General features: G+C 37.4%; 1 non-coding gene across 1 annotated transcript; it reads right to left on the bottom strand.

Moving 5' to 3' along the window:
• Positions 1 to 13,729: 13,729 nt before the first annotated feature.
• Positions 13,730 to 13,836, bottom strand: LOC141702908 (small nucleolar RNA R71). The gene has a single exon (XR_012567294.1). It is a non-coding gene; the product is annotated as a small nucleolar RNA R71 (small nucleolar RNA).
• Between the last annotated feature and the right edge of the window lie 13,449 nt (positions 13,837 to 27,285).

Raw genomic sequence — 27,285 nt, 5'->3', positions numbered from 1 at the left:
CTCAATGTTGGGATATCTTTCATACCTGGCGTCTCCCTTTCTGGGTATCAAGCCACCGGTCTTACACTTCACATTCTTGAAGGTCACTTCCTTCATCCAATTTTCCTAATTTCTTACTTCCTTGTCTCCTCAGTCTATCCGCGTCTCATTATTTATCCTTCGAACTATCTCAAGGTTTCCACGAATCCTCCCAACTTACAGGGGATAAAATATATGTATCTCTTATGCCTTCAACCATCAATTTTAACTCATGGTGAATCACCCTCATCCTGATGATTACATACTTTTCTATTTCTATTGCTACGAGTCTTTAGGGTTTCCTCATACCCAACTTCCTTATCATTCCTCAAACTCTATTGCCTTTATATTCCTTTCCACTTTAGTTTCTTTTTATTTTCCTTTCTCTTATCATTATTTCATGAACCAACACAACATAAGCATTGATTTCAAACATCCCGTCATTCTGGATTCGTGTCCTCAGAACGAATCTTGACAACTTTTACAACTTAGATTCATAATTCATTATACTCGTCTGCCTTTGTTCTGGCTCTAAAGCTTTTACACTATCTCCATAACCTTGGGAAGTACTTTCCTGAAAAATAATTGACTAAACTTAAATTAGTTTATTATAACCTCATGCTCCGTGCCTTTCTTGGCCTTTCACCAATGGGTGGCCTCTCTCTTAGGAAGGTAAGTGAGAAAAACAGTCTTTTGCGCTTTGTCAGTCATTTAGAATCTCAAATGATTCCTATATTTTCTTTAGCCAAGCTCTTGCCTCGACTGGGTCAACCTGTTCCTTGGAACTCTGAGAGTTTAGTGACTTAAAGGTCATGAAAGGATTTCCTACCGCATTGTTTTCTCAAGGTGGTGGTTGGGAATAAGAGTATAAGTTATGTTTAGACAGGTCCATGAATTTCTGTATGGGAGTACCGTCCTGGTTCTCCCTATCTTGCTCGACTTCTTTTTTCTCAGTATGAAATGTTTTCTCATCCTCCCCATAATTGGGGTCATCCTACATGTTTTAAATCCTCATTTTCCACTTCATTATGTTATGTGTTCCTTCTACCTTGATGGCGTCCTCCCTGACTATCACATTCAGGGTTTTCCCTAAATCTTATTCCTCGAACTATGACTTTCATCTAAGATCCAGTCCTTAAGCTCTTGAATATTTGGAACCCAAATTCTGTAGGGATACCTCATTATTCCCTCATCATCTTTCTAGGTATTAATCTCTTCTCCGGTCATTGGTTCTCTGCCTCTATTCATCACTTTTTTCTTGGCAAAATATGATCTTCTCCAATAATTCGGGCTGTATTGCAATCTTAAACAGCTTTTCGGTACCGACTCCGGTTACCTTCACTTCTATTTCCATTTTCTCAAAATCTCTTGTCAACTCTCCCAAATACATTTTCATCTTGAGTTTCTCTTTTATACTAAGGGCATTAACCACCATTTTGGCTTTCCCTGGATGATAAAGAATCTCATAATCGTAATTCTTGATTAGCTCTAACCACTTCCTCTGGCGCATGTTGAGCTCTTTCTACGTGAAAATGTACTAGAGAACTTATGGTTTATGTAAATCTCGCATTTTTCTCCATACAAGTAGTGCCTCCAACCTTTAGGGCAAAACTATTGCCACGAGCCCAAGCTCATGGGTGGGGATATCGAATTTTATATTCCCTTAGTTGTCTTGACGCGTACGCGACTACCTTGTTGTGCTGTATAAGAAGAACCCTAATTCCTTATGCGAAGCGTCACTACAAATCAAAAAAATATCACCTTTTCCATCCGGCAACGCCAACATAGGGGCCGTCACCAACCTTTGCTTCAGTTCTTAAGAGTTGTTCTCGTATTTCTCTGTGCATTCGAACTTCTCAGTCTTACAAGTAAGCCGCGTTAAAGGGGCTACTATCTTTACAAAGTTGAACGAACCTCCGGTAGTGACCGACCAATCCTACCTCTAGTATCGCCCTAACCATGGTCATCAATTCCTCAGTGGTCCTTTATTCATTCTTGTCAGGATCCTTCCCAGGATTCTTCTCAACAACAATCCCTTCTAGGACAACATCCTCAACCGCTACATCCTCAATATGAACATCATCCGGTCCCGTGTTAGGACGCTCTATCGGATCCACAATCTGATCTCCAATACCTAATAAAATATCATCGCGTTGTTGCTGCTCAACCTCAGGGTTCGGAGTCCCGCTACCATATACGATAACGAACTACGCCTCTCTCACGATATTTATAAGAGTTCCCCTAAGGGTTTTAACTGTCAGTACTACGTTAGGTAGTCCGACTATGAACTTGGCAAGAGTTCTTATTTATCTTAGTGAAATTATTATTTTAACGTCACTTCATCTCTGAGGTTTATAACGCTTAGCTCTGATACCATTTCTGTAACACCCCCAAATCCGGGGTCGGGGATCCGGGTTGTCACGAGTTCCATTTCCCTTAATAACACCTAATTCTTAATAAACAATCATCTACTGCGTACTGTGACCCCATAATATAAACACACACCACAAGTTATAGTCTCAGAGATGAATACCAAAAAATAACACAAGTCATTTTATTCCACAATTATAAGTCATTACACCTCAAAAGGGTTTCTGAATAAATTTACATATTATTTGCCATTATTACAATTCATAAATGTACATAAGTCTGGTACAACAAAAGTTGAAAGCCTAGCCTATCGGTAGTTCCTACCTCAGCTACAACGGCATCAACGCCTACAGGAAACTGCGGAAAGTTTCCTATCCGCTCACGAATTGGGAGCTTGGTCCTGTTCATCATATTTATCTGTTGTTGTGTGATGAAAGAAGAAAGCAAGGGTGTGCAACAAGCCCACCGAAATAATATGTATAATAATTAACAATATATGAGCATTCTCATAGTAATTATGAAAGTCTTGGTCAAGAAGAAATGAACCAAGTTTGATATCTTAACGCGACGAAGTCGTAAAATATTCAGTATATATACTTATATACTTTTCAAAATCTTTGAAATCCTCTGACATGTATAATATACACAGAGTTCCAGTTTATAACTGTATAAAAATATTGTTGCAAGGTGATCTTATATATCTAACCTTGTCTCAACGTTTTTCTGAAAATCTTTGTCATGCATAAGATAATCATTAACCAGATATAAGTTGAAAAGATGAAGTTACAAGATACCCCAATATACTTATATCTTTTCCAAATACTACTTGAACTACCACCGTTCAAGTTATAACCAGTTTCAAAAGTTCATCACATAGATTAGACTACAAGATAAGACTTGCATAGATTCGATCTTTGAAATATTATTGAATGAAATGAAGTTACGAGATACTTCATTAAGTCCCGATATATATATATCCATATATATCTCTCATACATTTCCTGAAAACCTCTGTCATGTAAAGTATGAACAGAGTTGCAATATCCAATAAATTTTGGAAAGAAAAGAATTTTGGCATAAACCTGATATCTTGTTGATCAGGCAAAGATACCAATAAGTAACCTTTTCTACTAGTAGATGGACGAATTCCCCACTGGTCATCATCCTGACCGCATTAGGACCTATGATGGACTGCCACTCAGCCACTTACGCATTGATGGACTCCCACTGAGCCACTTACACTTTCATGGACGCCCATTGAGCCCATGTTGCTTATGCCGACTCAAATAGATGGACTTACTTCCGGAACATTGGGTAAGTAATCAATTCATTTATCAAAACAACAACCTCATTGCGAATATAAAATACACCACAGAGCCGGATCCCTTAGATTTTTGAGGAGTATTCAAGTCCCCTTCAAAAAGGAAGATCTTAAATTTGAAAATGAGTATTGGGATCCGCTCTAACCTTTAAAAATCATTTTGAAGACTCAAAAACATTTTTAAGAATGTTTGGAGTAATGCTGATTTAATGAAATAAATCAGTCCCGATATATTAGAAAATATCTGAATATTATTATTTAAATAATATTCCCATAAAGGATAATCTCTATAAAAATAAATGAAGTAGAAGTTTTAAAACTCATACTTGAAATGAAAAATAAATAACCAAAGATATACTTATACGAAAGTACGATCTTTATTTGAATAATCGAAAATAAGTTTGATTATCGAAACATTATTCTTTAATAAAATAAAGAATATTATCTAACAAAATAAGCGGAGTCATAAGTCCTTGAATGAATATTCAAAATAATATTCATTAAATAAAATAAACGGAGTCATAAGTCCTCGAATGAATATTCAAAATAATATTCATTAAATAAAATAAAGTTATCGAATAAACCTTATTCGATTAATAGTTTTGAAAACTATATTAATATATATATATATATTAATATATATATATATATTATACTCGGGAACATCGACTCCCGGTTTAGAAAATGTTCACCTTTGGGTCCCCTATACTAAGGGTATACGCAACTACTGCTTATCTCTAGCATAGGTATTATGCAACTTATAAGAATTTGAATCAACAATTAGATATCAAGATTACGAAACAGATATGCATATATACCATATCAGCATGCTCCAATATATCGCAAAATTTGCTAATAACAATCATGCACTTATCACAAGATAATGCATATACATATATTTACATCACAACAACAGTATAACGGGTAGAAAAATTGCCTGAGCGACTGGGGGTGGTAAAAGTCCTGGGATGAGTCTGGTAACCTATAAACCACATATAAGTTGGAGTTAAACCAAAGTCGCTTATGAATCTATACTTTAATCAATTAGACCCTAACGTTCGCTTTTGCGCTTAACGATTCACTTAGGTCGCTCGAGTACCCTCGGCTCCACCATTTTTAATATTTTAACCATTAAGAGTTTTAAGGCGTTTCTTTCGCGAGTACCCTACCAACTGCCTAATCCACTTTACATAATTTTTTCATAATCCAATTAGTCATTTAAGGGCCTTAACCAAGGTTTCAAAGTAAGGCGAAAGGTAAGGGTTCGGTCGCGAAATGTTGTTACTTAAAACGGTCGTTTCTCCTAAACTGTACATCGAATTTAAGCGAACCACATATCAAAATGAAGCTCGTAACATGAAATATCTAATCATGGCAATGGTCAAAACCTAATAGTGAGTTCACGGCCTGATGTTAAGAACAAAAGCAGTCTAAGGTAAATCGGGCATTACGACGGCTATGTTTACACGATTACCAAATTTGTACAACTCCAAATCATTCCACAATCAATCCCACAATCATTACTACAACCAAATTTCATCCATACTCTACTACAACAGCCCCAAAATCTCAAGATTTCCAATTTATACTACTCTCAATCATGAACTAAAAGCTTATACTTAAGTTTCATTAACTATAAACAAGATTCAATCATCCAAATTGCTACAAACCCAACCAAACTTTAAACACACAAGCATCATGCTTCTCATGAACTATATTAATCAAAACCACTCCTAAATATTCAAAGTAAAACTAAGGTTTGAAGTTTTATACCTTCCTTGAAGCTTTTAATCCATGAAAGATCCTTGGAATGCCCATGGAAGCCTTTATCTATGCTTAAGCTATCTTGACCTTACAAATAAAATCAAGAATCAAAAATTTGTTCTTGAAAGTTACTATTCACCCTAAACTAAAATGATTTGTTTGAGATAGAAAACCTTTGATTCAAGCACTCATACTACTTGCTCTTCTTAGTTATGAAATATATGAACCAAAGAAACAAACCTCTTGAATTATGATTGAGTGGAGCTTGGGTTTGGAAATTTTTCTTCTTGTTTTTCTTCAAAAAACCGTGAGCAAGGAGATGGGGGGAAGAGAAATGAATGTGTTTGCTTGGTTGCTTTGTTTTTGTTGTTAATTAACCTTTTACCATGGTAAAATTTGTGTGGCTTATAATCAACCAACAATTCCTTCCCATTGTGGCATGCTTATGTCATCCTCTTATGTCATCTTCCCACACTTGTCTTCTTCTTGTTGGTGTGATGACATCGTTATCACTAACCTCTTTGATTAACTCCTAATTACTTGGCTAATGATCGCTGATCTGTTATACGGTTCGCTTAACTTTCGTTTTCATTTATCTTTTGAGGGATCATACCCGGGATCTTATTACTTGGGTTCCCTTAACCTTTCTCAATACATTATATTCCTTTTATGATCCTCTCTTATAATCCTTGAATTTAAATCATTTTTATCCTGTTACCTTATACTCAATTCTTTCGGTATATGGTGGATTTTCGGTTAAAATCAAAATGTTCGAATTTGGATTCTGACGATCTTTACATACACTTATATACCATATAAAGTACTAATAAGATCTCAGAATAACAATAAAAGAACCCCTACAAAGTGTGGTATGAAAAGTTTTCTTATTCAGCATAATCAGCAAAATCACTATTCATAAGGGTTACAAAAAGTCCAAAATTTTGGGGTTATTACATTATATCCAGCTTATTACACCTTCCTGGGTGTTTCTTTCCACAATTCCTGCATTCTTGAATCTGGGGTCTGCTATCCTTCCCCGGTTGTCCAGTTTTCTGGAAGCGGTTCTTCTGAGCTCCGTTGCCGGGTTTAAACTTCTGGAACTTTTGGTTCTGACCTCCACCATTCTTCCCAAACTTCCCTCTGAACTTCGAGCTTCCTTGCTCTTGCTCAGAGCTTTCAAACTTCCTTTTTCTTCCTTCGTTTTCTCTTCTGCAGCTTCTCGCTCACCTTCCACTATCATTGGTTTTTGAACCAAAGTAGCATAATTCTTGATCTCCAACATTGCTATTTGACTCCTAATCCACGGCTTATGTCCCTGTTGGAACCTCTTAGTCTTCTTCGCCTCTGTATTCACGTACTCAGGTACGAATCTAGACAATTCCGAAAACTTCACTTCATATTCCGCTACTGACATATCCTCATGTCTAAGATCCAGAAATTTCATTTCCAACTGGTCTTGCATATAGCTTGGAAAATACTTCTCCAGAAACATCTCGGTGAACTTCTCCCAAGATAAGTCTTTGCCTTCCAACAACGCCTTGGAAGACTCCCACCAGAAACTTGCCTCATCCTTCAGATAATAACTTGCATACTGAGCTTTCTTATCGTCCTTATCTTCTGCTAACTCAAAAGCTTTTTCCATTTCTCTCAACCAAGACTGAGCTTTAATCGGGTCTGGCAAACCTAAGAACTCTGGGGGATGAATAGATTGAAAGTGCTTAAAGTTTCCAACTTTAGGGGCCACAGGTTGTTGCAAAAGCTGAGCAAGTCTGCTCATCATGGTGGTTTCTGGGTTTACTTCTGGGTCTTGTGTGGGAATTTCTTCTTCTTGATGATCTGGTGAGTTGACCATTTCTTACAAACCTGATTGAGCAATTATTTAGCAATACGATGGCATTGCATATTTACAACAACAGTTTCTATAAAATCTCTTTTGTGGGTTTTAAGTTTTACCCAATTTGCACATGCAATCCTATTACTACATAATTCTCATATCAGTGTTGTTTTATCATGGCACATAATAGGGTTTTATGAGCTTTAAACATGGTTATACGAAAACATAGTTGTATTAAAACATGCTATTGAGAACAGTTTATGAGATATTTAAGGTGCACAATGGAAAGCAAGACAATGGATTTATTTAAACAAAGGGTACATAAAGATAGTTCTGGCTATCACAGGTTCTGCAATAAGGTACAATAATATAGTTGGGTTAAACAGAGGAAAAACTGGAAAATATCCCCCTATCTACCCCTAACTTCCAACAACTACTATTACGATACAGATCTGAAATACGACAAGATAAATGAAAAGAAATCCCGGCATCTGACCAAGTATCCCAAAGCCTACCGGCGCTGAAAAACAACAATCTATGGGCTCAACCAACAGTCCCGTCTAGTCATCTAGTATCTCTCTCAACACAACCAACATCCAGCGAATGATCTTATGCAGCCTCCGGGCCTCAGCATCAGCATCACTAGTGGATGGTCCTTCATCCAATCTCCTCCTAGCAACCTGCTCCACCATCTTCACCCGAACTCGCCACTCATCATCCATAACTGAAGCACTCTGCCTAGACTCTCTGGCTAGCCTATCCACCAAAGCTCCCAACTCAGGAATGCAGGAGTACACAAAATCTCGATCTTGGGCTAACTTGCCACCAACACTGACAGGCACAGTCTTAGGCATCTCGGACTCTAGTCAGGGGCAGGGGTCTCTGAATCTAGCCTCAAGGGTGAAATCTGCATAGGGATCTCACTACTCTCAGAAGGGTCCTCCTCTGGGTCTGAACTAACATACACAGGCTCCTCTGGAGAGGGTGGAATGGGGTCCACAGGGGTACCAGTCAAACTAATCTCTGAGTCAGAGTCACTACCACTACTAGGATCCTGAGAGAAAACACAAAACATCAACCAAGAAATGATGTTAGGGTTAAATAAAGCTTCCAGCTAACTCACACCCTAACTCTAGTTTCTACTTCACCAATAAAGGAAGCGAACATGATGTTAATAAGGACTTAAATGAATAATAAGGATAAAATAAGTTGAGAGGATGAAAGTTGTTAGTCCTTAATGTGACGCCCTCAATCTCGGGGTTAGGAAATGAGGACTCACACACCTCTAATCTAGTAATTAAATAAACATAAACCCCGATTAACTACTAACAGGATCAACAGGATAAAGTATGAGACAAGATTACAACTACCAATCATAAAATATAACTTCCAAACCCGAAATATTATTAAATAAACAATATCGATTCCGGCTGGGAACCGACAGATAACCCATTGTATCTTTAAACATTTCCTTCTAGGCGTGAGCTCAGTCTTAATTACCACTACCTGCTCTGGCAACCGGAAGCCCGCAACACGGTAGGGACCACCAGGTACGCTCTTACGAGCAGTGCGCCTAAGCCTGGCCATCTTCTTGCTTAACTGCCATGGTTAAATTAAAACAAAACAAATGAGTATACAACTCAGCAAGTAACTATATAGCAGTTCTACAATATCAATTCATAATATGCTTTACCAAACTCAGGGCATTCTACTTTATTTGATCTAGGTGGCAGATTTCCAGCTTTTGGGTTAAGGAAAGGTTTTGAAGGATAATGTGGGGCTTTCAAGGAACAAGGCTCAAAGCAGGACGAAAGCCAACATTCATCACAAATCATTAAAGGATCAGAGTAGATCTCTCAAAAGAGGAAAGCAACAGTATTTCAATATATGGAATCAATCATATGATCAACAAATTCAAGAATCAGGGTTCTCGAGCTTTAAGCTTCACAATAACATAGTCAACTCTTTTCAAAGCAATATAAACCATTTTCATTTTCAAGAATCAATTTACTGAACAGAAAGTTTCAGTTCCCTTTTTAAATAATCATTTAGAACTCTTGATTGGATCACTTTATCTTTCCATTTCATTATATACGGGTGATCAGCCCGTACCGACCTCCATTCTGGTCTTTAAGGTACCAATCGGCATAATTTCAGCCTTAAGTTGGACTAGCCCCGCTAGCCTCTTACCATGACTGGACTAGTCCCAATAGCCTCTTACGTCCCAATCCAATCCATCAGGAATTCATTTGGAAAACCTTGAGTTGGAAAAACAAATAGGTTTTCTAAAATTCATTTTATCATTACCGAGAATTTGAAATCATTCGGACTCTTTCAAGTCGAAACTCATTCTTAATCCAGATTTGAAGGAAAACAAAGTTCAGGGAGTGATTCAAAGATAAACAAGGAATAATTCATAAGGCATCTGTATCAAGGATAACAAGGCACTTAAGTTAGAAGGATCAACATCTATTTAGGGATCAATAGGGTGATCGGGAAAACAAGCTATCATTAAACAGGGTTAACAAGGATAATCAGAGGGTTCAATATAATCCATGGCTTAATAGATAACTTGAACAGAAAGGACAGATTATCAAAGGGTTGAATCATTAAGCTTATCAATAACAGTTTATCAAGAACAAAGGCAGCTTATACTTGAAATTCTTATACAAATAAACAAACGACAAAACTTATAATGACAACCATAGTTATCACAGATCAATCATTCCCCTTTCTCTTATACTTTAATTCGAACCAACATAGCAAATTAGGCAAAAAATCTCACATACAATCCTTAACTAATCTCCATGATCGATTCAAGCACTTAAATTAGAATTTGACCTTTTAAGTACTATAAACCATTCGGCCTTTCTATAAACACCTTCCAAATTCAAGCAATTTTTCATACCAAATCCACATAACATATAATTAATCAAACCTTCACTTAATCCAACTTAATATTTCCAATTAAAACAACCATATCATTCGAATTTTCAAGAACAACGACATGCATTTCAATTTTTGATCTCATACATAGCATGCAAGCATCTTTCCATAGTTTTAATCCTAAATCCTAATGAATCCAAGCAAGGACAACACACCAATTTACTTCTTCTTTCTTATCAATAAAATTCGAACCAAGGCAACTTACAATCTCATATTTATGTTCGAATTTCTCATCCCTAATTCCATTAGACACTCTATTTAACTTATCATTTTCAAACAACCATCAAGCAATCTCTTTTTTTAATCAACTAAAATCAATTCATTCTTGATAAATCAAAGCCCTATGCGGCTTTTACTTCACATAAACACATGCATGGTCTATTTTTGCTTTAAATTCATCCAATCATTCAAATCAAATCATAATTTATAAACTTAAACTTCAACAACTCATTCCTACCAAGTATTTATCAACTTAACTAAAAAAATATCAAAACCCTTTTTGAATTTCAAACCAACCAAGCATGCAAACACAAAATAGTTGATTAAATACTAGAGTTCAGTATTTAACATCATTGCTCACCACCGGTTCAGCGGAGTTCATCACCGGTGGCGGTGGCATCTCGGTGGTGCCCCCATTCGGGGGTTTCCAACCATCAACCACCAATTTTCTCAAGTAATACACACATGCAAACACATATCTTTATTCTAAATCATTTAAGAACAAAAACCCTTTTGTTTTCATGAAAACCGAATTCAAAACCACCAAATCCAACTTTGGTTTTTTATCAAAAACTTGAAGATAGTGACATGCATCTATGTATATAGGTAGATATCACAAAGTCTCACACAATCATGGTTCTTTAACCGAAAAAGAGCAAAGAACAAGTGAGTGATCGAAGGGAGAGTGTACCGAGAGAGAGAGAGAGAGAGAGAGAGAGAGAGAGAGAGGGAGAGAGAGAGAGAGAGAGAGAGAGAGAGAGAGAAATCCCGAGAGGATTGAAGAAAATGAGAGAAAAGAAAGAGAAGAGAGAAGTTCGGGTGAAAAAGAAAGAAAAGAGAGGGTGGGTGTGATTATATACTACCAAGGGAGGGGTAGTATGGTAATTGGGTTATCTTGTTTCTGATTTGCTTTTTATTCTTGAAAGAAAACAATTTTGATCTGTAAATATCTCTCTCGGAAAAGATGAATTTGATACGAATGATAATTTTAAAATGTAAATCTCGAAATTAGCTTTTTAACCATTACTCATAATGGATTTTTGAGCGGACGGTTGATTTTATATGAATTTCGCAAGTTCGTTTTAATAATAACATTTTCCATATAAAATCAATTTAAAATGCAAGGATGATAAGTGGCATTTTATACCACTTAGAACGTCTTAAAATGGCTTAAATTGGTGTCTTGAAATCAAGTATTTTGTGTATTTGATGCATTTTTCTAGTGTTTATGCATTTCAGAGTATTAGTTGCATTTCGGGGGAGGAATCATCAAGAATAAGCCTTGGCATGTGTTCACCATTGCGAGAGGAAAGGAATGGGCAGATTACGGCGAAGAAACGGAGCAAACCTGGATTTTTTCCAGTAGAGGCCTGCGCGCCCGCGCAGCAATGCTGAGCGGCCGCGCAGCAACCTGCGCGCCCGCGCAGCTATGCTGAGAGGCCGCGCAGGGTCGGGGAAAAAGATAAATTATTTTAGACTTCTACTTCTGTTTGGCTTCCAACTTCTATGTAATCTGAGTTTTATGGGACTATTATTTAGGTAGATTTGAGACGTTTTCACGGAGAGTATTAAGGGGATTATGTTTTAGATTGTATTTTACGCAAGAAGCGAAGGAGATAAGGAAGAAGACCGATTTAGCACACCGCAACGAAGAGGAAGCATATTTTCTTGTGATTCTTGTTTCGTTGTAACGTTGGATGCTAGTTTTCTTGCTTTGACTTATTTACTCTTCTGACGTACTCTGATTTAATATAATTAGTTTAGTTATTATTTTCTTGTGTTTGTTTATCATGATTTCATATGAACCCATGATGGCGATAAGTTCTATTATGGGCTAATCGTGATCATGGGGTTACAATGGATTTATTATGGAATTCTTTAGTTAATTGTTTAATACTTTAGTGTGTGATGATTGCTTGATATCTAGTATTGGTTGTGCGTATTCGTCTTATGTGCGTCGCGAACATATAAGATAGGGTGTTAATCTCTTGTGAAGCGACGGTGGATCTTGAGATTTAGAACTTGCCATGCTAGCATAGGTTCATGTACGTTGTGCATGATTAGTGGGTAACTCTAACAGTTTTATTTGCCCTATGTAATCAAAAAAGAATAACTTGTGCTTAAATCATTGTGTTGTCAATTTCTGTAGACATATAGGAACTCAACATAATTGATGACTATTCAACTTCTATCTTAATTGTGGATGCTTGGTAGAATGGTATTAGTACAATGAAAGTTGGCTTTTATCAGTTTCGTGTTATTCGATTAATATCATCACTGTCACATGCTAAAGGTAATAACAATGGCTATAGAAGGAAGTAATAATGAAGTTGTGATCTCATGAGTGTTTTATTATTGATAAATTGAAGTGTTAGTTAAGTGGTTAATTAAGTAGTTAATTATAGTTAATATTTAATCAACAATTTTAAGTGTTATTATCTTAACATTGAGAAGTAATCATACATTGGTGAGTGAGTTTAATTAGACAATAATTTAGTCTGAGTCTCTGAGGGAACGAACTAGAAAGTATTCTATATTACTTGCGAACGCGTATACTTGCGTGAATATTAGCGCGTGATTTCGCCCTAACAAGTTTTTGGCGCCGCTGCCGGGGACTCGGCGTATTTGTTTAGTTTATGTACTTACCATCATTGGTCATTAGGACTCAGTGATTAGGACGTAGTAGTTACTTACTTTTTTCGGTTGTGTTTCAGGTACTTTAGCAAGCGTTTATGCAAACTTGTTCTCGTGCTCGCAAGAGGACTTTAGATACAGCTGAGGAGACAGACGAAGTTCTTGATATTCCGGAGAAGTTAGATTTTGAGGATTCGGATTCAGGAACTGAGCAGAAAGAACCAGTAAACATGGGAGATCGTATTGTTCAAGCTGATCCAGCTCTTATGGATTTTTCTCGGCCTAAAATTGATGACATTCAGTCAAACATCCTTCATCCGGCTATTCAAGCTAACACCTTTGAAATCAAGCCGGGCACTATTCAGATGGTGCAGAATTTTGTTTCTTTTGGAGGAGCGGCAACTGAAGACCCCAACATGCACATAAGGAATTTTGTCGAGATCTGCAGCACTTTTAAGTATAATGGCGTGACTAATGAGGCTATCAAGTTGAGGCTTTTCCCATTCTCACTAAGGGACAAGGCTAAAGACTGGTTATATTCTGAACCAGCTGGGTCCATCACTACGTGGTAAGATCTTGCGCAAAAGTTTCTGGTGAAGTTTTATCCGATGGCAAAGACTGCTGCTATGAGGAGTGCTCTTACTCAGTTTGCGTAGCAACCTACAGAATCTATGTGCGAGGCTTGGGAACGCTACAAGGAAATGTTGAGAAAATGTCCACATCATGGAATGCCGGATTGGATGGTGATCACCGGTTTCTATAATGGTTTGGGGGGCCCAATCTCGGCCCATGCTCGATGCAGCAGCTGGAGGCGCCTTATGGGCTAAAAGCTATACTGAGGCGTATAATCTTATCGAGACGATGGCTACAAATGAGCATCAAAACCCAACTCAGAGGATGACGTCAGGCAAGGTAGCAGGTATTCTGGAAGTTGATGCAGCCACCGCTATTGCAGCCCAGCTCCAAGCGCTATCAATGAAGGTTGATTCTCTGGCTACGTATGGAGTTAATCAAATAGCTATGTTTTGTGAGCTTTGTGCAGGTTCTCATGCTACGGATCAGTGTTCTCTTGTCAACGAATCTGTTCATTATGTGAATAATTATCAGCGACAACAGCAGCCTGTCCCAGCGACCTATCATCCTAATAACAGAAATCATCCAAATTTCAGCTGGGGGAATAATCAGAATGCTATTCAGCCACCATATCAGCAAGGAGTGAGTAAACAGTTTAACCCACCTGGATTCCAGCAACCACAGCAGTATGCTACAAGGCAATCATATCCTCAACAGGGAAGTGCAGCTGCACCTACTAGTGCTGATTTTGAGGAACTTAAGCTGTTGTGCAAGAGTCAGGCGGTTTCTATCAAGACCTTGGAAAATCAAATCGGTCAATTAGCCAATGCAGTGCTCAATCGTCAACCTGGCACTCTTCCCAGTGACACGGAAGTACCAGGCAGGAAGGAAGCTAAAGAGCAAGTCAAGGCTATTACCTTAAGGTCTGGAAAAGTGGCTGATGCTGAAAAGGCAAAGGAAGTCGAAGCTGAAGTTAGAGATGAAGAATCTAAGCAAAAGGAGAAAGCGGTGGAACCAAGGAAGACTACTATTGAACACACTCTGCCTGAGGCTAATACAGGGGAGAAACAGCTCTATCCTCCACCACCTTTTCCTAAGAGATTGCAGCAACAAAAGCTGGATAGATAGTTCGGGAAGTTTCTGGAGGTGTTCAAGAAACTTCACATCAATATACCTTTCGCTGAGGCTCTGAAACAAATGCCTAGTTATGCGAAGTTTATGAAGACTATTCTTTCAAGGAAGGTGAAACTGGATGACCTTGAAACTGGATGACCTTGAAACCGTTGCTCTCACCGAAGAATACAGCGCTGTTCTGCAACAAAAGTTACCACAAAAACTGAAAGATCCAGGAAGCTTCACCATTCCTTGCACCATTGGCAATCTAACTTTTGACAAGTGCCTTTGTGATTTGGGAGCAAGCATTAATCTGATGCAGTTGTCGATCTTTAAAAAACTGGATCTGCCTGATCCAAAACCCACGTACATGTCACTACAATTGGCTGACCATTCCATTACTTACCCAAGGGGCATAGTTGAGGATGTGCTCGTCAAGGTGGATAAGCTCTTCTTTCCAGCAGATTTTGTTATTCTGGATTTTGAGGAAGATAAGAAGATTCCCATAATCTTGGGAAGGCCTTTCTTGGCTACTGGCCGTACCTTGATAGATGTACAAAAAGGTGAACTTACTATGCGGCTCCAAGATCAGGATGTGACCTTCAACGTATTCAAGGCAATGAAATTCCCTACAGAAGATGAGGAGTGCTTAAAAGTGGATGTGATTGATTCTGCGGTTACTTCGGAACTCGATCACATGCTAATGTCTGATGCATTGGAAAAGGCCTTAGTGGGGGATTTTGACAGCGATGATGAAGATAGCAACGAGCAATTACAATATCTGAATGCTTCTCCCTGGAAGCGAAAGCTGGACATACCATTTGAATTTCTTGGTACTTCTGACCTCAAGAACGCTGAAGGGAAGCTCAAACCATCAATAAAGAAAGCACCTACCTTGGAGCTCAAGCCATTACCTGAACACTTGAGGTATGCTTTTTTAGGTGATTCATCTACGTTACCTGTTATTATTTCATCTGACCTTTCAGGTAGTGAGGAAGACAAGCTCTTAAGGATTTTGAGAGAATTTAAATCGGCTATTGGATGGACCATAGCAGACATCAAGGGGATAAGTCCTTCATATTGTATGCATAAAATTCTGCTAGAGGAAGGTAGTAAGCCAACTGTGGAACAGGAGCGAAGACTGAATCCCATCATGAAGGAGGTGGTGAAGAAAGAAATTCTGAAATGGCTAGATGCAGGCATCATTTATCCTATTTCTGACAGCTCGTGGGTGAGCCCCGTACAATGTGTACCTAAGAAGGGAGGTATCAATGTGGTCGCAAATGAAAAGAATGAGCTCATCCCTACTCGAACAGTTACAGGATGGAGAGTATGCATGGATTATAGAAAATTGAACAAAGCCACAAGGAAGGATCACTTCCCTCTTCCATTTATTGATCAGATGCTTGACAGATTGGCGGGATATGAGTATTTTTGTCTTCTGGATGGTTATTCCGGGTATAATCAGATTTGTATTGCACCAGAGGATTAGGAAAAGACTACCTTCAATTGTCCATTTGGCACATTTGCTTTTCGCAGAGTTTCGTTTGGGTTATGTGGCGCACCGGCCACCTTTCAGAGATGTATGATGGCTATATTCTCTGACATGATTGGAAATAACGTCGAAGTGTTCATGGATGACTTCTCCGTCTTTGGACACTCATATGATGAATGTTTGAATAATCTGCGCGCCGTACTCAAAAGATGCGTGGAAACTAATTTGGTGCTTAATTGGGAGAAATGTCATTTTATGGTGCATGAAGGCATTATCCTTGGGCATAAGGTCTCTAGCAAGGGTCTGGAGGTGGACAAGGCCAAGGTGGGAGTCATTGAAAATCTTCCCCCACCTAATTCTGTGAAAGGAATCCGTAGTTTTCTTGGTCATGCGGGTTTTTATCGACGATTCATCAAGGACTTTTCAAAGATATCTAAGCCGTTGTGCAATTTGCTTGAGAAAGATGTGCCTTTCAAATTTGATGATGAATGTTTGGCAGCATTCGAGACTCTCAAGGAGAGTTTGATCAAGGCACCAGTCATTACAGCACCAGATTGGACAGAACCATTTGAGATGATGTGTGATGCGAGTGATTATGCGGTAGGTGCAGTTCTGGGACAGCGCAAGAAAAATCTCTTCCGTGTGGTCTACTATGCGAGTAAGACTTTAAATGGTGCCCAATTGAACTACACCACTACTGAGAAGGAGCTCTTGGCTATAGTCTTTGGCTTTGAGAAATTTCGATCTTATCTGCTTGGTACGAAAGTAACAGTATTCACTGATCATGTAGCTATTCGCTATCTGGTTTCTAAGAAGGATTCGAAGCCGAGACTCATTCGTTGGGTGCTTTTACTTCAGGAATTTGAGTTAGAGATCAAAGATAGAAAAGGTACTGAGAATCAAGTAGCTGACCATCTCTCTAGGTTGGAGAATCCCGATTCTACTTCACAAGATAGGACGTTAATCAATGAATCTTTTCCGGATGAGCAGTTGTTTGCAATTCAGGAGGAAGAACCATGGTTTGCAGATATTGTAAACTATCTCGTTAGCAATATAATGCCTCTTAATTTGACATCCGTTCAAAAGAAGAAGTTTCTGCATGAGGTGAAGTGGTATATGTGGGATGAACCATATTTGTTTAGACAGGGAGCTGACCAGATCATCAGGAGATGTATCCCGTTCTGTGAGACGGAGGGGATATTACGAGACTGCCATTCCACGGTTTATGGGGGACACTATGGAGGTGAGAAGACGGCAGCTCGTATTCTTCAAGCAGGTTTTTTCTGGCCTACTTTGTTCAAGGATGCTCATCAGTTTGTTTTAAGGTGTGATCGTTGCCAAAGAGTGGGAAATTTGTCAAGGAAGGATGAAATGCCATTAAATGTGATGCTTGAAGTCGAGGTCTTTGATGTATGGGGAATCGATTTCATGGGGCCTTTTATCTCGTCTTGCAATAATCAGTACATCTTGCTGGCAGTCGATTATGTCTCAAAATGGGTCGAAGTTAAAGCTTTACCGACAAATGATGCAAAGGCAGTACTAAATTTTCTTCATAAGCAAATTTTCACAAGGTTTGGAACACCTCGGGTAATCATAAGTGATGAAGGATCGCATTTTTACAACCGTAAGTTCACTTCTATGATGTAGCGTTATAATGTGAATCATCGAGTAGCTACTGCCTATCATCCACAAACAAATGGTCAAGCGGAAGTGTCTAACAGAGAGATAAAGCGTATTCTAGAGAAGGTTGTTTGTCCGTCAAGGAAGGATTGGTCTTTAAAGCTCGATGAAGCTGTTTGGGCTTACAGAACAGCATATAAAACTCCACTTGGGATATCACCGTTTCCGTTGATGTACGGTAAGGGATGTCATCTACCTGCGGAGCTTGAGCATAAGGCCTACTGGGCATTGAAGAAATTGAACCTGGATTTAGATGCAGCTGGTAAGAAAAGAATGCTTCAGCTTAATGAACTGGATGAATTTCGACTTCAAGCGTACGAAAATAACAAAATGTATAAGGAAAAGGTGAAGAGGTGGCACGATAGGAAGCTACATCCTAAGTTATTTGTGCCAGGGCAACAAGTTCTTTTATTCAACTCTCGGCTCCGACTTTTTCCTGGGAAGTTGAAATCAAGGTGGTCTGGACCTTTTATTGTCAAAACTGTGTTTCCACATGGAGCGGTGGAAATTTTTGAGAATGATTCGGACCAAGCATTCAAGGTTAACGGTCAGCGGTTGAAGCACTACTATGGGGACATGGCAAACCGAGAGGTGGTTAGTGCCATTTTGTTGACTACTTGAGAAAGGTACGGAACGTCAAGCTAATGACGAAAAAGAAGCGCTGCGTGGGAGGCAACCCATGAATTGTTGTTACAGGAACCCTTAGAAGTTAATAACCTGTCCAAAAACACAAAAAAATCAGAAAACAGGGGCTGAAAAAAATAATTTCCAGAGACCCTCTACGCGCCCGCGCAGCTATGCTGAGCGGTCGCGCAGGGGTCGAATTCCAGAAAATTTTTTACAGTTCAGAAAAAAAAACAAACAAAAACACAAAAACAGTTTTAGCCCATAAACCCACGAATTGTTCCCACTACCCCATCATTTTATCCCTTAATTCCCAAATCCTAATCTAATCCACACCCTATATATACATACACCTATCCTACATATCTCCCACAAAACTTCCTACACTTAAACCCTCTCACAAACATCAAAAATCAGTTCTTACACACTTTTATTCACGAATCAATGGCACCCAAGAGAGCACGCACTATTGACAGCAGCAGCACAGTTCCTACTGCTGATTCATCGAGGGGTACTGCTGCAAGGCCTCGGTTAACTGACAGAGCTGCAGAGGAGGAGTACACTAGGCTGTTGGGGAAGCCGATTCTGAAAGAGAGGGGGTTTTTACCATCAGGGAGGGATGGTGAGTTGTTGCCCATGATTGCAGAGAAGGGGTGGATAGCTTTTTGTGAGTCACCCGAAGCAGTACTGATGAGCGTTGTTCGCGAGTTCTACGCGAACGCGAAGGCTGAAAAGAATGGGTTTTCTGTAGTCCGTGGGCTGACGGTTGATTATCATCCTGCGGCGATTCGCCGTGTGATTGGACAGCGAGAGAGGAAGCCCGAGGAGGAGAACTGGAATGAAAAGACTGCTGAGGATTTTGACTTGGATTTGATTTGTGCGACTCTCTGTCGACCGGGCACAGTTTGGACCCGCAGTCCAGGCAATAATGAGTATCGTCACTTTCCGGCGATCACCATGAACAGGTATGCCCGTGCATGGAATGCATTTATTTGTGCTAATATTTTGCCTTCTTCGCATGCACACGAGGTCACAGTTGAGAGAGCACAGTTGTTGTGGGGAATTCTGCATGATGAGTACTATGTGGACCTTGGTGAGTTTATCTACCAAGGAATTCTGAAGTTTTTGAGGGGAGCAAAGCATATGAACATCCCTTATGCATCCACGGTTACGAAGCTATGCCGAGCAGTGGGAGTGAACTGGACGGCTCATGAGCAGTTGCAGTTGCCAGCAGCTCCGATTGATTCTGGCACTCTGAATGGGATGCAGGAGTGGACCGGTGGTGAGCCTGAGGAGTATGGGCTGGGTTATCATCTTCCAGGAGGGCGTCCAGCACGAGGTGCTACTATGGCTAGGCCAGGGCGTGGTGAGGCTGGTTCTTCGAGAGCTCAGGAGGGTGCTGGGATGGGTGATGCCCAGTATAGGAGGCTTTCACGGCGGATGGATGCCATGTATGAGACGCAGAGCAGGTTTGCTCAGGAGCTCACCCTTGCGTTAGGAACTGCTTTTCGAGGCCTTGGAGCTGATATCCAGTGGCCAGTTTTTGGTGAGGACTCTGCATACCCACCGCCTGATACTCCACCCACTGAGGGTGATGATGATGATGACTCCGAGTAGGTATACCCTGTGTTCCTTTCTACTACTTTCACTGAGGACAGTGAAGATTTTTAGTTTGGGGGTGGTAGTTAAGGAATATTGTGTGTGTGTCATTTAGTTGCATATTCATGATAGTTTAGTTCATATAGTTGCATAATTTATGCCATTTAGTTTTTTTTTATGAATGTCATGTAGCTCATGCATTTACCATGATCCCTTTTGCAATAAGTTATCGACTGAATTGTGATATTGATGCGAGTGTAGTGATAGCATTAAAGTGATATTAAGTTGTGTAGGTTGATATGCATGCTAGAAACAATTGTAAGTCCACTAAGTCTTAAAGAATGCGTAAGGGCTAGATTGTTGTTATGATTTGGTTGTTTTCAAGGTCAATCTACTTATTATGCTTAGAATTCGATTATAGGTTCTTAGTGATAAAGACATGAAAAAGAAAAATTTTGGAGAAAAAAAATATGGAAGTTGTTGCTAGTTGTGGCTAGGCGTCAAATGGCTAGTAGCCGGCTCGCATATGTTGCGAGTAGTCTAGGGTTGAGCAAGATGGAGCGAAACGCACTTGCTCAGAAGTTATTAAAAAAAAAAAATTTGGTATAATTGATCAAGAGTGGGCTCTTTGGTATTCGAGTTATTAAGTTCTTAGGGGACTTTGTGCCTAGCGACCTAAGACTTTTAGAGTCTGGGATCCGCTAACCTAACGCTCGTTACATGGATACCATTGTATAAGTCTTTTGTGGACCTCACTCATTGCACGGTCAAATAAGCATTTGAGTTGTAAATAAAAAGCACGATTCCGTAGTAAGCTCCAGAGTTCTTGTAGTGTTGTATATCACTTTGTGCCTGGAATTTTTATTCTTTGTATAATCGTAGGATTGCCTTGAGGATAGTCTAGTCATAGTAATTGGTCTAGTTCCGAAGCATGTCTGTTAAGTATTTGCACACACCACGTTTCTGGCTGTATGTCCGTTTGCATGAGTTTATTGATCTTTAGTTGTCTAACTGCATTCGTTGAGATGTGGCAATTTGGTTGATTAATTGTAGTAAGGGGGATCGGTGCATTTTCATATAGATTGCATTCATGCATATTTTTATTTGTTTTTGAGTCTGTGACGCTTGAGGACAAGCATCGATTTAAGTTTGGGGGTGTGATAAGTGGCATTTTATACCACTTAGAACGTCTTAAAATGGCTTAAATTGGTGTCTTGAAATCAAGTATTTTGTGTATTTGATGCGTTTTTCTAGTGTTTATGCATTTCAGGGTATTAGTTGCATTTCGGGGGAGGAATCATCAAGAATAAGCCTTGGCATGTGTTCACCATTGCGAGAGGAAAGGAATGGGCAGATTACGGCGAAGAAACGGAGCAAACCTGGATTTTTTCCAGTAGAGGCCTGCGCGCCCGCGCAGCAATGCTGAGCGGCCGCGCAGCAACCTGCGCGCCCGCGCAGCTATGCTGAGCGGCCGCGCAGGGTCGGGGAAAAAGATAAATTATTTTAGACTTCTACTTCTGTTTGGCTTCCAACTTCTATGTAATCTGAGTTTTATGGGACTATTATTTAGGTAGATTTGAGACGTTTTCACAGAGAGTATTAAGGGGATTATGTTTTAGATTGTGTTTTACGCAAGAAGCGAAGGAGATAAGGAAGAAGACCGATTTAGCACACCGCAACGAAGAGGAAGCATATTTTCTTGTGATTCTTGTTTCATTGTAACGTTGGATGCTAGTTTTCTTGCTTTGACTTATTTACTCTTGTGACGTACTCTGATTTAATATAATTAGTTTAGTTATTATTTTCTTGTGTTTGTTTATCATGATTTCATATGAACCCATGATGGCGATAAGTTCTATTATGGGCTAATCGTGATCATGGGGTTGCAACGGATTTATTATGGAATTCTTTAGTTAATTGTTTAATACTTTAGTGTGTGATGATTGCTTGATATCTAGTATTGGTTGTGCGTATTCGTCTTATGTGCGTCGCGAACATATAAGATAGGGTGTTAATCTCTTGTGAAGCGACGGTGGATCTTGAGATTTAGAACTTGCCATGCTAGCATAGGTTCATGTACGTTGTGCATGATTAGTGGGTAACTCTAACAGTTTTATTTGCCCTATGTAATCAAAAAGGAATAACTTGTGCTTAAATCGTTGTGTTGTCAATTTCTGTAGACATATAGGAACTCAACATAATTGATGACTATTCAACTTCTATCTTAATTGTGGATGCTTGGTAGAATGGTATTAGTACAATGAAAGTTGGCTTTTATCAGTTTCGTGTTATTCGATTAATATCATCACTGTCACATGCTAAAGGTAATAACAATGGCTATAGAAGGAAGTAATAATGAAGTTGTGATCTCATGAGTATTTTATTATTGATAAATTGAAGTGTTAGTTAAGTGGTTAATTAAGTAGTTAATTATAGTTAATATTTAATCAACAATTTTAAGTGTTATTATCTTAACATTGAGAAGTAATCATACATTGGTGAGTGAGTTTAATTAGACAATAATTTAGTCTGAGTCTCTGAGGGAACGAACTAGAAAGTATTCTATATTACTTGCGAACGCGTATACTTGCGTGAATATTAGCGCGTGATTTCGCCCTAACAAAGGACCACCAAATAAATCCACTCATCATTTTTAAAAAGTCTCTAGGACCACTATGAAGATAACAGAACAAATCCCATGTTTTTATCTTACTCGGATGATTTTATAAAAATGCGCGAAGATTAAATAAATCCTTAGATAATTCTCTTAATTCCATAAAAATGTCACAGAGCACATAGTCATGCACACAGTCAATCAATCACACATATACAATCACATAACGACTAAGGTCTGATCATAGAATTTATCCCTCTTTAATCTTTTATCCTTTTTACGCATACCGGGTCACGTTCAGCCTGACGGCCCGACGCTCAGCGTTTCGATTACGCTTCTCATTATCATTATCAATCGACACGTCACTTAGGAAGAAATACTTTATTTAAATATTCATTTCATTCAATCACACATAATTCATATTTTATATTCTTTAACTCCTTATTAGGACGGGTTCCGTTCTACCTGACGGCCCGACACCACAGCTTAACTTCTAAGCTGACTCTTTAAATTGGAACATTTTTTTATCTATTCTCCTATAGTCTAATATACAGAAAAGACAATTAATCATCATTTAGTCACATAATTATAATCACATCACATAACACATACTTTATTGACTTAATTACGTCACAAAATTCTCAGTCGTCACACTTAACATAAAGCAATTAAGGATGAAAGTTGTCTTGAAACAAGAAAATGTCTCACTTAAACTTTTTAACAATAAATGATCTGGTCAAGAAGGACTTACTAAGAGGAATTTCAAAACTGGAGTTTTCTGAGGATGGACTTTGTGATCCATCAAAACTCTTTTCTTCCCACATTTTTTGGTCAAAACCCCAGCCCCCTTTTCGCAAACTGTTTATATTATTTATTGTTTAAAATAAATCAAAAATCTAATTTTATTCCAAAAATCTATTTTTAATCCAAAGTTAATTTGGATATTTATTTCTAAATGATTAAATTATTATTTTTATTTCCAGAAAACTTCTTTATTTATTATTTCCAAAAATCTCGGTATGATTAAATGATTTATATTTTATTTTAATTAATTTTGTTTTATTTAATTAGTTGATTAATTCATTCAATCAAATATTTTATTTATCAATAGTTAAATAAAAGGTAAGTATCTATAATTACGCTAAATAAAGTTTTAAAAATAATTTAGATTTTAAAGATGTTTAAAAAAAGTGAATAATCGATTAATGTCATTATTAATTGAATTATTGTTTTATTGATATTGAATAGACTGTTTGCCTGTTTTAAAAGAAATGTACGTGTCTAGACTCAGAAAAATATTACGCTTCCATTAAAGATACTTAGAAGACCCAAATTCTTTTATATCACAAGGTCGCTTATTCTATAAATCTTTCCAAGTCGGATGTTTATAGAAAAATCATGTTTTGACTTAATTTCAATTTTAAACATAGAATACTAAATATTTTAACGAACCGAGTTATGTGATACATGAACTATGCACTTATGTGTTAGAAAAAAAGGATCTCAAAACTAGGCAAAGGCGGGGTGAATGACTAGTTTAAAAAACTTTTGGAATTTTAGAACTTTAAATCTAAATATCCAATCCTAGAATATGAATATTTAAAACCACACAAGTATTTAGGCCAATTTAATTTATATTAATAAAGAAATTATTGCTACAACTTTAAGAACACATAATTATTTTCTTGGCTTCTCCTCAAAAACAGTTGCTTGAGATGGCTTACAGAGAAAAAAGAAATTACAAGTTAAAAGTTCTATCTATTTTCCCCTCGACTAAAGATGAAGTGTGCACTATATTAATAATTCCATTTACTACAAAAATGTGCGCACCCATTGATAGTAAGTTATCCTATTCTGCAAGGAGGCATATTGTAGGTTTTTTAGGACCACTTGAGTTCGTTATACGCTAATGACCTTTAGCTATGAATTTCCTTTTCTTCCTCTCTAAATCTAGTTGCAGGATTGACACCTTTCCATGAACCATCTTAATGTACAATGTGATGTAGTGATTTGTTTCTTCAATTTAAGTAAATTGTAACTTAATTTTTCTTGTTATGAAATGGGTAAGTAAAGATATCGTGAAATCTGATTTTATTGACTTCATGATATAGCTCGTTACTGTGTAATTCTAAATTTTACGATATTACTTTACGATATAGTACAAAACTTTACTTAACGGTATAGTAAAAAATTGAATTTCATGATATGGTTTTGAGCTAGACTTAACTATATAGATTTGATAGACTTCACAACATAGATTTTCTGGACTTCACGATATTTGCTTTAAAGAAATTTCTACAACTTATTAAATCCAAAAGTCTTCTGTCTTCAATTTGATGCTTCAACAATCTCTATTAGACTTCTACTAAATTGATTTATTATATGACTCATATTTATAAGAATATTACATAGAAATCCATAAGCTCTTATAGCATTTGATCTTTCTAGAAAAGTAAACAAGACAAGTACACAAATGTAAAAACCCAAATTTTTGACATCGCTAAAAGACCTTTATGAGTATTTAATTTAGGTTTCCGAGTTGATATTATGATTTTATGTAACAAATGAGTGTCTGTAAAAGTCGTGAGTTTTCCGAGAAAACCAATATTTCAAAACGACCCTATTTCATGAACTATTGAGGAATACGAGAATTACATTACAATCAAGGATTTAAAATCTTATGAATAAAACCCAATTATAAGATTACAAAATATAGGGATTTATAAAAAGAGATTACTACGTGAATCACTTACGAGGATTTATCACGATTACGAGAAAGGGACCAAGTGAATACGTTAGTGAATGAATAAACGTAATAAGCCCATACAACTTCCAATGTAATCCATGTAAACCATGAAAATTAATTAGCATAAGATGTAATCAAGGATTGATAATCAAATAGTAATCCTACTAAGAAGAATAGTGAGTTGATTGAATGAATAGTAGAAAGGATGGCCATGTACTAGCACTAGCTTGTAAGTTTTGACAATAAATCATGCTTATTATATTATACAAGCAACATATGTATCTAAGTATCATAAAACCAACCAACACTTCAAAGAATCAAGCCAACCAACTCTCTCTCTCTCTCTCTCACTACTACAAATCTGCTCTTATATAGAACTTTTTTAAACCTTGTATAGCGCTTTTGAGCGCTATGCAACACGCCGCTATGCAAATGACAATTACTTGTACAGTGTTTATTTTGGAACTCTGTAAGTGCTCCTCTTGGATAACATTTTAATAAGTGTAATATAGGTAAGTATCCTACAAGTACATTTTAGTGGATAGCATTTTTTGTAACGCTGTATAAGTTGGAGACCCGAATTTGTACAATATTTTTTGAAGTGGTATATAAGGAGCAACGCTTACTTGCATAACGCTTCAAAAATGCTATATAAGTATTGGACACATATACAGTCTGCCTTCTTATATAGCACTTTTGAAACCGCTATATTAAGACCTCATTTTTATAAAATTTTTTAATAATTGCTATAATTCCACCATTTGTACACATTTGCTGTTTTTTGAAAATCCTTAAAATACAATCCAACCTCGCTAATTACAAAAACTATAAACTCAAATTCTAATCAATCACACAAACTGAACTTGTAAAATAAAAAGATCTGAAATCAATAATAAACTTTCATAATGACTTAAAAATCTCCCGCAGAGTAACAATTAAGTAACAACAAGAAAACATCACTAAATCTAGATCTCAAACAACTGTATTTCATTCTTTATTACAAGCTATCAAGTAGGATAAGATAAAAAACTACATATTTAAAAGTTTTCCCTTCAGATACTGGTTGTAATAGAATCCTTCCCAATTATCTCGGAAGCGGAGCATTTTTTCATGAGAACAACACATGAGTCTGTTAGAACAAGTGAACTGCACACTAGAAAATTATAAAAATCAATAAATGACGTTAAAATATGGTTGGCTTATTTTTTATTATTAGTAATATTACCGTCACTTACATTTACACTTATACTCATTTCACCGGAACGTAACACATCTTCAATAAAAAATCCCACGTAATGTCGACAAAAATTACCGTCATTCGGAAGTTGTTTAGGGCACTGTGCATAACAATAATCATATATCACTACCTTATCATTTTTTCTTTTACAGCAACAATGTAGGTCATGCTTCAATTTAATAAACAACATTTTATAAGGTCCTTGCTTAGCTCCTGTTTTAAAACACTCAGTATCTAACTAACATGTCTATCAAATTCATTAGAAATACACTACAAAAAGAATTAGGCTACTCTATATATATGTATACAATTTTTATAATATACAAACACATATGTATAACTGAAAAACTATCTATCTTGTTTAAAAATATTTTTTAAATATTTCGTTAATTATATAAGTAAATTTATATTAGATTTTACAATAAAAAATAATGAAGCTAATCTATATATACGTATATAATAGAAGCGTAGCAATAAATATTTATTATATAAAATATT

Source organism: Apium graveolens, unplaced genomic scaffold (genome assembly GCF_009905375.1).
Source record: "Apium graveolens cultivar Ventura unplaced genomic scaffold, ASM990537v1 ctg5871, whole genome shotgun sequence".
Taxonomy (NCBI): Eukaryota; Viridiplantae; Streptophyta; class Magnoliopsida; order Apiales; family Apiaceae; genus Apium; species Apium graveolens.
The sequence above is the reverse complement of the archived record's forward strand: the minus strand, read 5'-3'. Positions and strand labels throughout refer to the sequence as shown.